The sequence below is a fragment of the Neovison vison genome, chromosome X (assembly GCF_020171115.1).
Source record: "Neovison vison isolate M4711 chromosome X, ASM_NN_V1, whole genome shotgun sequence".
Lineage (NCBI taxonomy): Eukaryota > Metazoa > Chordata > Mammalia > Carnivora > Mustelidae > Neogale > Neogale vison.
The window spans coordinates 46,308,001-46,326,289 of record NC_058105.1 but is presented as its reverse complement, the minus strand read 5'-3'; the positions used below and the strand labels follow the sequence as shown (position 1 = coordinate 46,326,289).

The 18,289-nt window shown below is 37.7% G+C and overlaps 1 protein-coding gene across 1 annotated transcript in view; it reads right to left on the bottom strand.

Moving 5' to 3' along the window:
• Positions 1-14,329, bottom strand: part of ZMAT1 (zinc finger matrin-type 1) — a 37,925-nt gene extending 23,596 nt beyond the window's left edge. The window contains exon 1 of the mRNA XM_044235516.1: positions 14,247-14,329. The gene's annotated coding sequence lies outside the window, so the exon portion shown is untranslated. The remainder of the gene's footprint in view (positions 1-14,246) is intronic.
• Positions 14,330-18,289: the final 3,960 nt, after the last annotated feature.

Genomic DNA, 18,289 nt, shown 5'->3' with positions numbered 1-18,289 from the left:
TGACCTAGTAATTCCACTACTGGGTATTTACCGTCAAAAAACAAAAACACTAATTTGAAAAGATATACACACCCCTATGTTTATTGCAGCCTTATTTACAATAGCCAAGATGTAGAAGCAATCCAAGTATCTATCCATAGATGAGCAGATAAAGAAGATGCGATGTATATATACAAATGGAATATTACTCAGCCAAATGAAATCTTGACATTTGCTACAACATGGATGGATCTAGAGAGCAGAATGCTAACTTAAATCAGTCAGAAAAATGACAAATACCATACCATTTTACTCATACATGGGATTTAAGAAACAAAACAAATGAACAAAGTAAAAAAGAGGCAAACCCAACAAGCAGATTCTTAAATACAGATCAAAATCTGGTGGTTTCCAGAGAGGAGATGGGTGGGTGAAGTGGCGAAATAGATAAAAGCATTAAGGGTACACTTATCCTGATGAACACCGAAAAACATACAGAATTGAACTAATATAATGCTGTATGTTAATTATAATTTAATAAAAAGAAAGAATAACTTTAGTTAGGAACATGTCAGAAATGCCTTGGCAAACATTTAAAAGTGTATCCCTATAATGTATCAACAAAATCCCCTCCGAATTACTTTTTTTAAAAGATTTTATTTAGGGGTGCCTGGGTGGCTCAGTGGGTTAAGCCTCTGCCTTCAGTTCAGGTCATGATCTCAGGGTCCTGGGATCGAGTCCCACATCAGGCTCTCTGCTCGGCAGGGAGCCTGCTTCCTCCTCTCTCTCTCTCTCTCCTTGCCTTTCTGCCTACTTGTGATCTCTCTCTGTCAAATAAATAAAATCTTAAAAAAAGATTTTATTTATTTGATAGACAGAGATCACAAGTAGGCAGAAAGGCTGGCAGAGGGAGAGGGGGAAGCAGGTTCCCTGCTGAGCAGAGAGCCAGACACGGGGCTTGATCCCAGGACCACCATGACCTGAGCCACAGGCAGAGGCTTAACCCACTGAGCCACACAGATGCCCATGAATTACTTTTTTAGATTGTTCTAGAATATATGATTTATCTTTTGACTCTAAAATCAGCAAGGTAAAGAGGTTACACTATATTTTAGGACTTCCCTTGTTTCAGAATTAACTATTATATGCAGTGGAGCATACTGGTAAGATTTTGAATTTCCCTTTAAAACCTTTAATTAGTAAATATTATAATTTGTTGGCAATATAACTTATTATCAAAGGACAGTTTCTTTAAGGAGACAAAAGGAAACTACTAGTTTAGAGGTTCAATAATTCCTAAAATATAACATTCATTCTCTCTTATATCAATATTTAAAATTCCAGATTTCCCCAGGTTAAATACTCAATGTTTGAAACTCAGTGTTTCCCAACTCAAGTTGGGAAATATCAAGGCCAAATATTTTAACCCAGCCTTTCATCACTGGTACCCCACATCATTTCCATGAAGCCCATGAAGTTATGGCACGCCTATAACTTTTTCTTTAGAATGGCATTGCCTAGACTTAATGCCTTTGACTCATTTCCTCAATCAAGTACTTGGTATGTTTTTCTTTATTAAATGGCACAATCTTTCAGGCTCAAAATCTCATCCCTTCTTGTCCCCAGCAAATCACTATTTCATGCCCATTCTAGCTTATAATGTCATTTCATATTCATCTCTTCCTTTTCACTTCCCATAACACTACTCTAGTTCAGGCTATCAGTGCCTTTAGACATCATTTAGTTTCATGATCATTTACCTTTATGATATGACGTTAGTCTCAAGGTACTATGGTAGACATTTTGGAAAGAGATTAAAAAAGAATGAGCATCTATTGAAGGCCTTCTATGTGTCAAACAAAACAACAGCCTATCCCTTTAGTCCTTAAAGCAAATCTGCAAAATAAGTGGCATTTCACATACTCTGAAGATTAGAAAATAGGGATTCAGTACAATCAAAATTACTTGGCACGTTGTGTTATTTGGTGAAGTTAAACCTAAACTTTGTTTTATCTCTACTTTCCCCATTTTTACATAGCTATCCCACATTTTAGAAATGACGAATTCCTAATCTCAAGGAATTTACAATTTAGTAAATTTAGTAAGTGTATAGTTAGCATATAGAAAAAACTATGATCCCAAGATCAAATGTCATATGTGATAAAGGACCAAAGATACAGTGTGTTCCTGCTGAGGAGTTTGAGAAAAGTTTTCTAGAGAACGAGTTTTGAACTAAGATTTAAAAGATGTGTAAAATTCAGATAAAAAAGTGGAATAAACAGATTTGGGGAGAGGCAAGTATATGAAGGACAATAATTGGAAGGTTGGAATGAGGCCAAATTATAGTTGTCTTCACTAGGGCATTTGGATTGAATTTTGCATTCAAAAAGGGAAAAGAAGCAGCTCAAAATGTGGATAGAAGTTAGGAATCAGTTGCAGGCAAGAGGTCATTGAGGCTTGAACCAGAGGAGGGGCAGCAGGCACAGAAAGGAAGACATGGACATAAGAGACGTAACTATCAAAACCAAGGGGCATTAAATCCTGAGCTTAGAACTTGCTATGAATATGATAAGCTTTTAGAGCTATCACATTTAAGCTTACAAAATGTTCCTGATGCAAGAAGCAGAACTTTGACCTTAAATCAAATAAATTCACCTACAATTGTCAGTGGGTGTTCTTTGTGACTGTAATATAAAGAATGTGCCGATGTTCTGACTTCAGTGAATCAAAAACTAAAATATACAAAAATCTGTATTTTAACAAGAAGATACTGGAGTGATGATGCAGATTAAAATGTACTTAGGAGGACTGACCCTAATTTTCTTTAAATAGCATGCTTTCCTAATCAATTCAAATATGATTAAATCTACATTCAAATTTTCAGGTACAAATCTTCATGAAAATTATTCTCAATCAGGGTATCACATCGAATTCACATGTAGTTTTTCCAAAATCATACATGCTGAACTAAAAATCTCTGTGGGTGGTTCAGTCCAACCACAAGTGATTCTGATAATCAACCATGCTGGGAATCACTGCCCTACAGGACAGGCTCAGATCCTTACAAATAACGGCTGTCCAGTATCTATTTGGTGACTAAGCTGATTGATATACAGGTTTTGTCATCTATGATACTTATCAAGCTAACTGTGCTTTAGTCTAACCTGAAATGATTTTTGAAAAAAAAAAGAATAAAAAGGAAAGAAAAAAAGTATTCCTTGGCACGACCTCAAATCTATATAAATCTCTGGAGTTGAAGCCCAAGAATTTGTGTTGTTAAATACGGTCCCCCAGGTAATCTCTTAAACAGCCTACCTAGTGATGCCAGTTCAACTTTTCACAAAGGTAGTTCCAACCCTGGCTGCACATTGAAGTCTCCAGGTTATTTTTTTAAAACATACCAATACCCAGACTCCATTAAGACCAATTAAACAGAATCTCTGAGAGTGGTTCCCCATCATAGTTTCTTGGCCTTCCCCCCCCCGCACCCCGTTTCTTAAAGCTTTCCAGGTGATTTGTTGCTGAATCTCTTGAACTGAAAAATCTGTTTTCCTGGAGGGGGGCAGGTCTCAAACTTTAGCGTTCATCAGAATCACCTGGAAACTTGTTAAAAGATTAAATGATTACTGGGTCCCATTCCCAGAACTTCTTATTCGTAGTTCTGGAGTGGGGGACCAAGAACACACAGTTTTTTTTTTTTTTTAAACAAGTTCCCTGGTGATGCTCATGCATCACTGCCTCATACTGTCTCAGAGCTTCCACTGGTCCTAGTTCTATTCCTTAAAATCATTTTAAGTATAATCCCTCTCCTAAAATTGCAATCCTCAAATATTTTAAGAGAATCATTACATCTTTATTCCCGCCCACCTTAGCTTTTTGTGACTTGACCCCAGTTCTGTCATGTAGCACGATTTCTAGTCCTCTTACTAGTTTTCCTAAATCCCAGCCATTCATAAAGTGTAACTTAAACACAATCACCCTTAATGGGGTCACAATAACTACAAACTAGTAAAATGAGATCATCACCTCATTTTTTATTATAATGAGAATGCATAATATAAAATTTACTACCTTAACCATTTTTAAGTGTACAGTTCCTTAGTGTTAAGTGTATTCACCTTTGTTTTGAATATTTCTCTTCTATTAATATAGCCAAATTCGTCATTTTTTTTGGTGGGCGTATCATACTATTGGCTCATGCTCGGTTAACTTTTGACTAAAATACAACCTTCTCTTTCACCTTGAGCTAGTTAAAGTCTGCACTCCAGGACATAGTTATATGGAAAGAAATTTTTATGGCTCCCTAGAAGACCCAATACACTTATATTTGTCTCATTTAAGTTCTCCTTTGTTAGATTCTACCAATAATTCTGGCCTTTCAAGATCTTTTTAGATCCTGAATTTGTAGACAGGAGGCTTGTAGAAGCTGGCTTTTTGCTGAGAACAATCATACATGATAAGGTATTGTTTTTTTCAGAGGGCATCCCACACTGCCAAATTTTCTTCAAACTGCATTTCCCCTAAATTTGACATGGATGTAATGATTGCTACTTTCTAAGATTATACCTTAAGATTGGGAATGTCAAGCAATTTCTCCAAAGTTACATAGTTAGTAAGTGCATAATTCTGCCCAGGATTTCTCTGAAAGGTAGCTGCTTTTTTAATAAAGATTTTATTTACTTATTTGACAGAGAGAGAGATCACAAGTAGGCAGAGGGACAGGCAGAAAGAGAGCGGGGGAAGCAGACTCCCCATTGAGCAGAGAGCCTGATCCCAGGACCCTGAGATCATGACCTGAGCTGAAGGCAGAGGCATATTAACCACTGAGTCACCCAGGTGCCTCCCTGAGAGCTAGTTCTTAATGAATCTTGGAACACTGAAAAAAAATTAAATTAAATAAAAATAAAAGCCAAAGTCTTGAATGAGAAACTTCTTCTCTAGGTTTGGCATATATAAGAAATACATGTCCAATTCACAAGAGATGCTAAAAAATGTTCCTTTAGACCCCGCTATACCCCCATCCCCACCATTTTAGACATGATTTTTAGACTCCCAGAAAAAAATGACCTATATAGCCAATTCTGAAAGTGGGAGAGGAAATTGGTGATATTCCCAGCCTGTCTCAGGGGGAAGACCTAGAGGACAGGCCAAATTCAGGGAATAGATGTTAAGTGAGGGATCATGTGAATAAATGATGTTGGCTGTGAGGAAGATGGCTGGAACAGAAGCTAATGTTTGTTGTGGACTCAGTATATGCCATGAACTAAAATAAGTGTTCTCACAAAGTAAGTGTTCTCACAAATTAAGTGTTCTCACCGGGGCTTTGGAACTGATTCTGGTAGGAACGAATAGCTGAAGAAACTTGACAATTTGTTTCTTCCTCTTTTTCCTTTTATTCTTTACACTCTCTTTACATCTTTTCTCTTTATATACTGGTCAGAATTTGAAACAAATGTAGTTTTGTTGGTTGGTTGTTAAATATGGCTTATAGAGATTCTTAATTCCCAAAGCAGTAAGAGTTGTAAAAGGCACTAGAATGAGAGCCTGCATTAGCCTTTACCCTATTAACTAGCTATATGACTAAGAACATAACACAATCTTCCAGATACCCATTTGTAAAGTTTCTTTGTACTTGACCATATACAGTTTGATAGTTCTCAATAAGAAAATGTTGTATTTTAGATAGAAATACAAAGAGAAGCAAAATTTTGGTGGGGCACTTATAGAAGGATCCAAATATCTTAGCTCCTTCCAAATAATAAGTCTATCAGGAAACACAAAAGATGGTTTGAAATTTTAAGCAGTGATAGTTGTACAGACTTTAGGGCCTAAAAATTCAAAAGGTTCCAATATTTCTTCCCCTATTCCTCTATTATCTGCATTTTCTTATCTATGCCCCAACCCTAAAATTGATTCTCTCCAAGGCATGTTTTTGCAAAAGCATACACAGCACTTCTATTACTAAATATAATGTTTTGGTCATTACAGTTAGTGTTAATACATTTTTTTTAGCAAATTAGGGTATTATTTTGGTTATAATTTAGGAATAAGTGGATCAGTTTTCTTTTCTGACAATGAATACAACAAATTCATGGCAGAGGGTCTTGTATCTTCCAATCTAATTTAGTTAGAAGTTAGGAGAGCTAGGGTTAAAATGTAAGTAGATTACACTTTAGAATATCAAATGACAAAACAATAAGTGCTGTGAAGTGTGACTTCATTCCTCATCTGCAGCAAGTAAAGTTCTTTGAACATGGGAAGATAAATATCTTCCAATGTTGCTTTAATATTCCTAGAATAGTACTTCTCAACTGTTCTTCATTCTCTGACATATATGAATTTTATATGCCCTCATAAATCTGGAAAAGAAAAAAAATTGGAAAACAGATATGGATAGGGGAGAAAGATTTTATACTCAGAATCAAAGTCCATCTTAGTGTAGCTTGATCGCAAGATCTTAGTGATATAATGGTGCACTCTCAAATGAAGACTGGGATATACGGTCTTTGAAACATAGGAGTTTCTCATGATGATAGCACTTCTTTACATTTTACCATTAAAAAAAAAAGGCAACAGAAAATAGGAAAGCACTATCAAAAACTAGGTTCAAAATGGAAAGAGACCTAAGGGTGATAATGGAGTTACAGCTTAAAGGATATGGAACAGATGAAATAAAACCAATGTTTAATGTATTCTCCTATTTAAATTCAGAATATTAAGAGAGTAAAACAGCTTTGCAATGCTGTCCACTGTAGTCACAATAAACAGTACAGTTCCTCAGGTTGTCAACTGTTAACATACTAAGAATATCTTTTAAATATTTTATTTTCCAGAAATTAGATACACCAGAAAATTCTTTAGGTTGGAGAAATATGGTCATATAGCAAAACTCTGACCTGCCGGTACAGAGTTCCAGTTTGGGACAATGAAAAATTTCTGGAGATGAATAGTGGTGAAGGTTGCCTAACAACAGGGATGTATTTAATGCCACTGAGTTGCACACTTAAAAATGCTTAAAATGGCAGTTTTGCATTATGCATATCTGGCCACAATAAGAAATGTAATAAAATACTGAAAAAAGTTAAAATAAAAGACAAAAGCACCTTCTCCTCCCTCAACCACAGCATGAAGGGCAGGCAGCTACCCTGCAGACAACCTATCACTCAGAGGAAAATGCATGAGCAAGTAATAAACCTTTGTTTTTCTGTTATCACCTAAGTGATCCTCTCTTGAATAACAATTATAAGAGTTAATTAATTAATTTTCATAAGGGTTATTTTAAATGATAGAGTGGTTTTGTGACAAACCATAAATGGGATCTGATAAGAAAGTTCAAGTATCTGGCAATCCTACAATTTGATTATATTTTTGTATGGTGTTAGCCTTTGGTGAGAGAAAGAATCAACTAATTTTCTATTGATGAAAGTGTTTAGTCTTTTTTAAAATTTTACTTACTTTTCAGAGAGAGAGGGAGAGCACAAGCAGGGGGAGTGGCAGGCAGAGGAAGAAGCAGGCTCTCCACTGAGCAAGAAACCCAACGTGGGACTCAATTGGAGGATCCTGGGATCATGACCTGAACTGAAGGCACTTAACTGACTGAGCTACCCAGGTCTCCCAAGTGTTTAGTCTCCTTATTTCTTTCCTACAGGAATGTTTACATGATTTGAGAAAGCAAAATTTTCGTAAAAATTTGGAATAGGCCAAAAAAACTATGACCTACAGCAGTGGGTAGTAGGAAGAAAAATAAGCTTTTGAGTTGGTCAAACAGTTTCAAATCCTATCTCTACTTCTAACTATATATCCTTGAGCAAATTGTTTAACCACTCTGAGCCAGTTTTTTTTTAATCTAAAAAGTACAGAAACACAATGTCTCTCCCAGGACATGGTGATTATTAAATGAAACAAAATTAAAAAAAATGTTTAACACACATAATCACTTGATAAAGTATGCTTGTTTACTAATTCAGTAGCTCAAAGTTTTACTTAACATTATATATAATAACTTAATTTCAGGGGTGCCTGGGTGGCTCAGTCCTTAAGTGTCTGCCCTTGGGTCAGGTCCTGATCTCAGGGTTTGGGATCCAGCCCCACATCTGGCTCCCTGCTTGGCCGGAAGCCTGCTTTCACTCTCCCACTCCCCCTGCTTGTGTTCCTGCTCTCGCTCGCTTTCTCTCTCTGTGAAATAAATGAAGAACATCTTTATAATAACTTTATTTCAGATCAGAGTAATTTTAGAGATCATCTAGTCCAACGTTTCTGAATCTTAGCACTATTGTCACTTAGGACCACATAATTCATTGTTGTGAGGGGCTATTCTATGCATGGTAAGACATTTAACAGCATCCATCCCCAGCCTCTACCAAGTAGAAGTTGGTAGCACTCCCCAGCTGTGACAAACAAATTATCTCCAGACATTGACACATGTCCCTTTGTGCAGCAAAATTGGTTCTAGTTTATAACTGATTTAGTCTACTGTTCTCATTTCAAAGTAAGGAAGCTAAAAAGCCCAAAGAGGTCATAGGAAACAAAAGATTGGGGAAGTTAAATTACATGATTCCAGACTCAGGTGGATTTGGACTATGAAAAAGTTCCAGAAGTCTGAGGAGAGGCATTAGTAACAGCTGAGGGATGTTCTTAAGTAAGTGAAATACAGATATAAGTACAAATAATTAACATCCTGTGGATTAGAATCTCTTATGTTGATACAAAAGTATTCAATTCAGCTTGTTTATCTGCCTTTGATGATACAAAAAGCAAAGAGGATTCACTTCCAGAAACTCATTTTTAGAGAACTTTGTTGGATTGTATCTACTCCGAATAATTGCATTATTATGCTAAAGTAAAATACCCTTAACTTCTGTATCCAAAAATGCAATTAAGTGTGAAATCCAAATTATCCTATTTGAAACTTTCTTATAATACTATTAGACAACACCAGATAATTTAGGATGTAATAGATTTTTGTGATAAAAGAAAAATATTTATGGCCATGAGTCAGAAAAAAAATAATGAATCTATGCCTACAATTTGGTCCACTCTCACTAATGAAATTAAAAACCATACAGGATCTGGGGTGCCTGTGTGGCTCAGTCAGTTAAGTGTCTGACTCTTGATTTTGGCTCAGATCATGATCTGACAGTCCTGAGATTGAACCCTATGTTGGGCTCTACACTGGGCAGGGAGCATCCTTAAGATTCCCTCTCCCTTTTACACCAACAGCCCCCACCACGTGCCAGACACCATGGCTGCAGGCTCTCTCTCTCTCTCAAAAACAAACAAAACAAAACAAAACAAAAACCAACCAACCAACCAACCAAACAAAAAATCCATACACAATCTCCGAGGAAAGGAAGACTGTAACATCCTTCAGTTTTAAGTATAAGAACTTTCTCTGTTCACTCCAATGAAATGTTCTTTGGTTATCTTGGTAAGTTTAAGCTTATTCAAATTAGATGATTCTATATATAAATGGTTACAATTAAAAAAGGAATCTTACTTGCATTTGTTGCATGACAATTAGATTTAGTTGTACAAAACACTAAATTTCTTCCTCAAGACAACCCATCAGATGTGTTTGGCAATAACTAGCTATTAACTGCTTTAATGCTTTGTTGAAGTGGGAATTTCACAGTCCAACTGATCTTGCAAAATAACCAGCATTGTAAAAAATGTCTTTGCATCCTATTTTAATAAAGTGACAAGAATGGAGCAAAGCTCAGAAGAGTTGTCTGCAATCATATAAATATAAATTTTACTATTAGTCTCAGATGTAGTCAGGTATTAATGAACCAGAGAAGTCATCATTTTAATTCTGCAAAGAGCTTATGTGCTTTTTCCCCATGATTACACCTTTTGAGATAGCCTCCCTCAAACATTTTGTCTTAAAACGATTTTTTAATAGCTGATTTGACCTTTACAATTTTTTAATACCATCATATATAGGAAAGATAAACAGGGCTCAACACTAAGTTAAAGTGGAAAATGGAACATGTTAACTTTGCCAAGGTGTTTTAACTCTTTCCCCCCCTAAATGTCACAACCCACTTAAGGAGTCTTCAGAAAGATTATTTGTGCCAGAAATGCAGATTTGTACCTGGGAGCATTATGAACACTCAGTTATAATGTTATCTAGTATCCTTACTTTCTCAGTTTATAAGATTAGTACTTGACCCATAAATTTGTCAAGTTTAGCTATTTTACATAGATTGTTACAATAAAAACATAATGAAGGCTTTCCTATAGCATATTAAGAATTACAAAATACAGGGGCGCCTGGGTGGCTCAGTGGGTTAAGCTGCTGCTTTCGGCTCAGGTCATGATCCCAGGGTCCTGGGATCGAGTCCCGCATCGGGCTCTCTGCTGAGCGGAGAGCCTGCTTTCCTCTCTCTCTGCCTGCCTCTCTGCCTACTTGTGATCCCTGTCTGTCAAATAAATAAATAAAAAATAAAAAATCTTATAAAAAAGAATTACAAAATACAACGTAATTAAAGAAATACCTGGGAGTACTAGTTACATGTTCAGTATTAACTCTGTCTTTATTTAAACTAAGTCCCTGACCTTCAAATTAAAAGCACTCTGTGGCTCATTAGCTCTGGAATCCTGCCTGTTTGTAAAGTTATAAAATGAATTCAAGTCCTGTGTATATTTACTTGATCCTATGACAACTACTTGGTGTCAGAAAAGTACCATGCCATTCATTCCAACAGGTTAATAGATGTGAATGGATCTCCAAGACTAGTTTCAGGTGGAAAAGAATCAAAGTTCATACCCTAACAGATATGTGATGAATACAGGAGGGGACACACTTAGTATTATCATATATTGACACCTAATTAAGGACAGGGGGTCAAAAACGAATAAGTGGTCATTAACCTCACTCCAGACAGCCCCACCCTGCCAAATGTAAAGAATTAAAAATTAATTCTAACAGTTTGCTAATTATTCCTTTCTAGATACTACATTTATAATATAATGTGTTTTAGTGTGCCTGTAGTATGTAAGACACCACGGGCAGAATACAGATTTATAATAAACAATGGGGCAGTCTTGATAGTTTAAGAGTTTGACAAGTGTTATTTAAAACTGTATTTTTCCCAGTTATTTAATTATTCATTTTATAATTTTACTATCAAGCACTACTATTGAGCTCTTTAATATAGCCATGTCTAATCCACCTATATCCTCATCACTTAGCGTAGTGCCTGGCACACACACACATACAGTGTTAAATAAATGATTCCTGAATAAATGAAGGAAAGGCCATTAACTAGGTTTTCTTATGGTGCACTTGAAATTTTACTGAATAATATGGAGACAAAGGTAATCGTTGGGTAATTGCTATGCAAACGGATTATTAACTAAATAAAAAGCCAGCATGTCCTCCAATCTAGAACACAACCCACTTAAAAAATTATTTTTCTTAAAAGGAAGAGGTAAATAAAAGGGATTTGTTTTCATTTTGATTTTTACTATGATTACATTGGGACATCAACAATGGGTGAAAGTTCATTTTTGAGCCATTAAACATTTTTGAAAATGTTTTTTAACACTTTCAAAATTGAATGAAATTGAATGAAAAATGAAGTGTCCTGGGGTGCCTGGGTGGCTCAGTGGGTTAAGCCGATGCCTTCCGCTCAGGTCATGATCTCAGGGTCCTGGGATCGAGCCCCGCATCGGGCTCTCTGCTCAGCAGGGAGCCTGCTTCCCTCTCTCTCTCTCTCTGCCTGCTTCACTGCCTACTTGTGATCTGTCAAATAAATAAATAAAATCTTAAAAAAAAAAGAAAAATGAAGTGTCCTATAAAATCTCATGACTCCTCTTACCACGAATTTTGGGTAGGTATGTGTTTTGTCATATGCCCATTTACTTGGCATTTCTTTTGTTTTGTTTTTACTACCCAATTTCCCATTTGTAACATTGAAAGCTTTTCATCTCTTCTGCTTGGCAATTTCTAATCTCCACTAACATTTGCTTATTATCAACCCCAAGAAAGATGTTGGCTATAGTTGAAAATAGTCTAGCAAACTCCTGATCAAACCACTTTTAATGGTTCTATCTGGAGTGGACCTATAATAACTGGAATCCTGACAATTCTTTGTCACTGTTTAGACCAATTTCCTAACGAAGGCTCAAAAAACAAACAAGCAAAAGATACACCATTAAGCAACATTTTTCTTTCTTCTCCTTTACGTATTAGTGTACTACTGGCAACCATTTATAGTCTCTATAAATACCTAAACAAAAATATTTTTGAGACCTAACAATGTCTTCAATAGTGTACTATATCACATATTTATCTTTTGTTAAGTGGAAAGGTAAGAATTTTGGTTTGGAGTGAAACATTAATGAAGGACATTTACCTAAAATGAAATGGTAAGAGATAACTTTTAGGTAGCAATTATATTTGGTTTTTCACATCCTAGTAAATGGTCTCAACATTAACAACACGATTTCATTACTCACTGAATGTCAAATGGGAACTATGGCAAAAGTTTCTCAGGGCTTATGAATTACTGTCCTACTGCACAGCCATGGAAATGCCATCGAGAGTATCAATGCAGAACTGCAAAATCATGGTTCATATTTTCAGATCTGAAATCAACCTTGGAGTCTGGCTGGTCTAAAACCTCTATTCCCGAAATTTCAAAACCCAAATTCAGGAAGTTTGTGATCTGTTCAGGGTCACAAAATCTAGTATATGAACAACAGAATCTAAGTTCACTGCACCAGATACCTATGCTAGAGCTCTCTTCATTTTGCCAGCTAGTAATAGTATTTACAGGGTATTGCTGCTACTTTATGAATTTCTATCTCTTAAAGCCATCAATACCTACATAAATACAAAGATACTATAATCAAGCCAGTCACAAAGGCAGGCAAAAAGCCATTAGCTCCGTGAGATATCCATGAGATACTGGAATACTGGAGATACTGTGGAAAGGCCATGACAGCCAGATTGAATTGTGATCTCAACCACCTCTAATAATTGTTCTTTCCTTCTTTCTAGTTATACATAGTTTGGTATAAAAACAAAAAAAATCCAGATTTCATATTTTGATCCTGAAACAACTGTACAAATCCAGGCTGACTAAAGACACTACAGTCTTTCAACAGTTGCCTTCAATAAGAGAGTTAATAAATAAAAAGACATCACCATTATCACAGTGTATTTCTGACTTCCATATTAAGTAAGTGGCATTTATGTAATGTGCCTGTGACCAATATTATAAAGGATTTTTTTTTACTGCTTTGCCATTCCTCCAAAGTGAAAGGTGTGAAAGGTTATGAAATAGCACAGAGATGTACCATTTAAAAATGTGAAAAGAAAATAATTTTTATGGGGTAATTTTAATGGGGTGTCCTCCAAAGAAAAAGGAACTTAAATTATTCTACTTCATTTTGTTGTCCACATCTTTCACTTTGGAGGCCAGTTAGCAACATAAGGTAACACACAAATACTGGAAATTAATTACGAAATTGATGATGGCTAAATGCTTTACTGAGCTATTCTGTAGTGGAATCAGTCTCAATAATCTAAGAAGCATTTTCAAGCACTGTTTTAAAACACATTTCAATGGCAAAATTTACAGTTTGCTATTAGTAGTCTGTTTACTTATATATAGTATTTTGTGTTAACTAGAAACCACTTATTACTGAAATCGCCAAGAAATATCTTTTTATGTTAGGAGTAGTATGTGTTGGTACGTACAACAGCACTTATTAAAATCAAAATCATCTCAGAGATGGGCCCCTAAACCTTGCTCTACAAGGTCACTCTCAAATAGCCAAAGAAAACTCTCCAAAGTGATTTCTGAAACCTGTGCTTTTACCACACTACTCCTTTATTCTTTTCTTAGTACAACGCCCTCCACCAGACCCTATGATCCTAAAATCTAATAGCTCCTACTTTAAAGCTCAAGTATACACTCTAACCTTCTCAGATTGCTAACCTCCTTTCTCTTTAAATACCCTACTCCAAGTTTCTACACTGCAGGACGAATTTCACCAAATGGGGTTTCCTCCCTCTTACTTATTTCTTCGGCCTTTTAAAAAAAATCTCTGCCCCCTTTCTCCATCAGTCCTCCTTCCCTTTTCCTGACCGTCCAGTTCCACAGCACTTCTACCTTGCCTCCTCTCTCTCTCTCTCTCTCTCTTTTTTTTTTTTAACCAAATCGCACCTCAGCTTCGTAGACCATACTGAGGCACCCTCGCTGGGAGAAAAACTATGTGGTATTTCTCTTCCCTTCAAACTCCTGCCTTGTGAATACCTGCAGCTCCTTTTCCTGGGGATCCCCTTCATCCTTTGTGGGGGCGAAGTAGGGAAGCCCCTCTCTGCTTCGGTCCGTCTTGCACACTCGGGGCTACTACGGCAGGGCGGGGCGGGGCGAGCTTGGCCTTTACTGCGCCACAGCAGGTGGGGGGTGGGGCGATGGCTAACCGCGCCCAGTCCGATCTCGGACAGGCTGAAGAGAGGCAGCGAAGGAGATGGGGCCGCTCCCACAGCCCAGGACGGGAACTCACCTTCTCTGAGGCAAGGGCGGGTGTCTACTTTAAAACTACTGCCCCCCCTCCCCGCCGCCGCCATAGTGGAGCCGCCAAAGCCGCCGCCGCCGTCGCCACAGCCACCGGCAGGCGGGCTGGCAGAGGTGGAGGTGGCGGAGGAGGCAGGCACAATCACTGCCGCCGCCACCGCCGCCGCCGCGCAGGCGGTGGAGGAGGAGGAGGAGGCGGCAGAGACGGTAGCTTCCTGAGGGGAAGACTCTGCCGCCAGCGGCGTGACTGTGCTCGGCGCCGCCGCCATCGCAGCGACGCGCGGACAATTGCACTTGCGCCTCACTCCCGTTAAGCTCTTTTAGCCCCGCCTTCCGTTTAGCCCCTCCCCCTTCACCCCTCTTTTCCACGCTTCAGCTCGAGCCTCGTTCTCGCTCCTTCTCCCCACCAATAGGAACTCTTTAGACCCGCGGGCTGCCCCTCCCGCTTCCCCACCGCCTGGCGTCACCCGTGGAGGGGAAGCGATGATGGCCAAGGGCAAAGGGCAAAAAGCGCGGGATGTAAAAGCACGTGGGCCTCACACAGTGAGGCCTCTTCCTTTGGAGGAGCTGATCTAAAACCAATTTAAGGTTTAAAAAACGTCTGGAAACCAACCGATTTCACCTCCAAAATATGTCTTTCTTGCAGCCCTCAGTACAGAGAACAGAAATAAACAGAATATTTGGTCATGACATTTTCGTCTTGGGGCCGTAAATGACTATTATCGATCCACCTGCCCTTTTAAATTATGGTAAAAACCTGTGAATCTGGCACCCAACCAAAAAGCTGGAATATTACTGATAATTTAAAACTTCTCAACATTTTCCGCCAACTGCCATTCTAAAGAAACCAGTATCTTGATTTACATTTACTATTTCCATGCTCTTGTTACGTATATTTTTATTACATACATATATGCCTAAACAATGTTTTTTACTTTTCAAATTCAGAACATTTTGTATCTTTTTCTAAGTAGCATTTTGGGACGTTTTTCTTTTGCTAAACATTTTGTTTCTAAGATTCACTTATGTAGGCTGTAGCTCATTCACTTTTAATGCTGTATAATATCCCATTCATTTCCCTATTGATGGATATGTGTCCTGGTGCTTGTGTGCAAAAGTTTCTCTTGGGTATTCTCCCTTCCAGTCTTATTTCCATTATCCTATTTCAAGTCACCATATCTTGTCAGAACTATGGCTTCTGTCTTACTGGTCTCCTTTCCTCTGATTTCAATTCCTTCATGGCTCCCACCTCACCACTCTTACTTTATGATTCTGCAATATTAATTACAGATTCATATGAATACTGTCATTTCATTATGCAATGTTGTATATATTGTTCCTTCTTCCTGAAATGCACTTTCCCCACATTAAGCACATGTCTCATGAGCCCTTATACACTCCTTGAAACCCAGATAATACATTCCTCCAGTAACCTGTTCTGTCACTTAGACTTAATTCCACCCTCCTCTGTGCTGCCCCTATATCCTGTGCATATTTGTATTGTGCTCCTTTTTTCTCCATAGCCTGGGAACATTCTGATACAAGAGACAGTTTGTTTTATTTTTGAATACTTGTGCTCCAGCACAGTAGAGTCCTAGAGTCAAGGTCTTGAACCAGTGGTTCCTAAGGCTATGTCCCTAAATCCCTAGGTCTGTCCCACAGAAATGTTTTATTTAACTGTAAAGTTGTTTATTACTTCCTTGTCAATGTTTGAAAGGGTCATTTCATGCCAAGAAAAAGTTTCCTAAAAGCATTTGAAAATTTGGCAGTATTGACTGTGCATTTCAGATTAGCAAATCTGAAGACTTGGAATACTGGGCTCTCAGGAACATGTCTTTGCTGTTTTGTGGTTCAGTAATTTACCCACAATTATCTGAGGTACTGAATGGTTTCTCTAATTTTCTATCCTGTCTTTCTGGAAGTTAGTGCAATGTTTACTCATCAAAGCAATGATAGATCTACTGGATAGATTACACACAAGAAATATTCCACTGAAATAGCCAATAGGACAAGGAAAGCCTAGAGAGGGAATGCAATTTTATCTCTTCCAATATTGTGCGTAGGGGGAGGAAATCCCTCAAAAACATTGCTTCTCGGGTACAGGTCTGTGATCATCAGTCTTACACAATTCACAGCACTCACCATAGCACATACCCTCCCCAATGTCCATAACCTAGCTACCCTATCCCTCCTCCCCCACTCCCCAGCAAACCTCAGTTTGTTTCCTGAGATTAAGAGTCTTTCATAGTTTTTCTCCCTCCCGGGTCCCATCTTGTTTCATTTTTTCCCCTCCCTTCCCCCCACGATCCCTACCCTATCTCTCAAATTCCTCATATCAGAGAGATCATATGATAATTGTCTTTCTCTGATTGACTTATTTTGCTTAGCATAATACCCTTTAGTTCCATCCATGTCCTTGCTGGCTGTCCTGCCCTCACCCCCATCAGCACTTTCCTTGAACCCACTATGTGGGGCCCCAAAACTACCACTTTAGACTTAAAAATCCATGATGATTTTCATCTTTTTCATTAAAGAAAAAGAGGAGGACAAGGCTAAAAAGAGAAGGAGATGGGAATCTGATTTATTCAAGGTTCATGTTCATGAGATAGTATTCCAAGTTATATATGATATGCATAATATATGTATACATACATTACATATGTGTTTTATATTAAATAAAACATTGATTGGGCCCTTAAAAATATTGCTTCTCAAAATATGAATCGCCATCCACTTGTATTAAAAATATTCAATCAAAATCTTTGGGGAGTATACATGACTCAGGACTTAGTCAGCAAAAGAGAAACTGCATTAGGTATTTTATAAGGTTTTTTAAATAATATTTTTATTTATTTATTTTACAGACAGAGATCACAAGTAGGCAGAGAGGCAGGCAGAGAGAGAGGAGGAAGCAGGCTCCCCGCTGAGCAGAGAGCCCGACGCAGGGCTCAATTCCAGGACCTGAGATCATGACCTGAGCTGAAGGCAGAGGTTTAACCCACTGAGCCACCCAGGTGCCCTGCACTAGGTTTTTTAAACAGAAAAGATTTAATACAGGAAATCTGGTACGTTAAGAAATCATCAGAAGTGTTAGAGGAATAAAACTCAGAGGACCTTTTGGATATTGTCAGCTAACACTGGGAAGCCTTTCTACCTCTTTCTATGCACTCCCATGTGTTGCAAAAATTGGAAGCCTATGAGTTATATTTCTCAGATTTCTTGGCCAGCAGGATTCTGAATATGGTTTAGGTCTTACCGATGATACACATTTGTATGACATTTTAAAATGGAATGGGGATGAAAGTCAATCTTTATATGGATTTCGAAAGATATAAAATATGAATTTTTGTGGTGGTTTTAGCATTCTTACACAACTCTTGCACCCAAAGTCTCTGGAGGACATGTAAAATTAAACAATAGTATTCTGCAGTCCCCTGACCTCTGTGTGATAGTTATAATTTCCCATCTTTGGACTATAGCTTTCAATAAATATTTATTAAGTTTCTATTGTTATCCTAGTTAGTTATCATATAGTCTTATATTAGTTTTAGGTGTGCAATATGGTGATTCAACACTTCCTGTGCTCATCACAAGTGTACTCCTTAATCCCCATCGCCTATTTAAAGCATCTCCCCCCCACCTCCCCTTTGGTAATCATCAGTTTCTTCTCCATAGTTAAGAGTCTTTTTCTTGATTTTCCTCTCTCTCTCTCTCTCTCTCTCTCTCTCTTATTTTTTCTCTTCATTTGTTTTGTTTTGTGTCTTAAATTCCACATATGA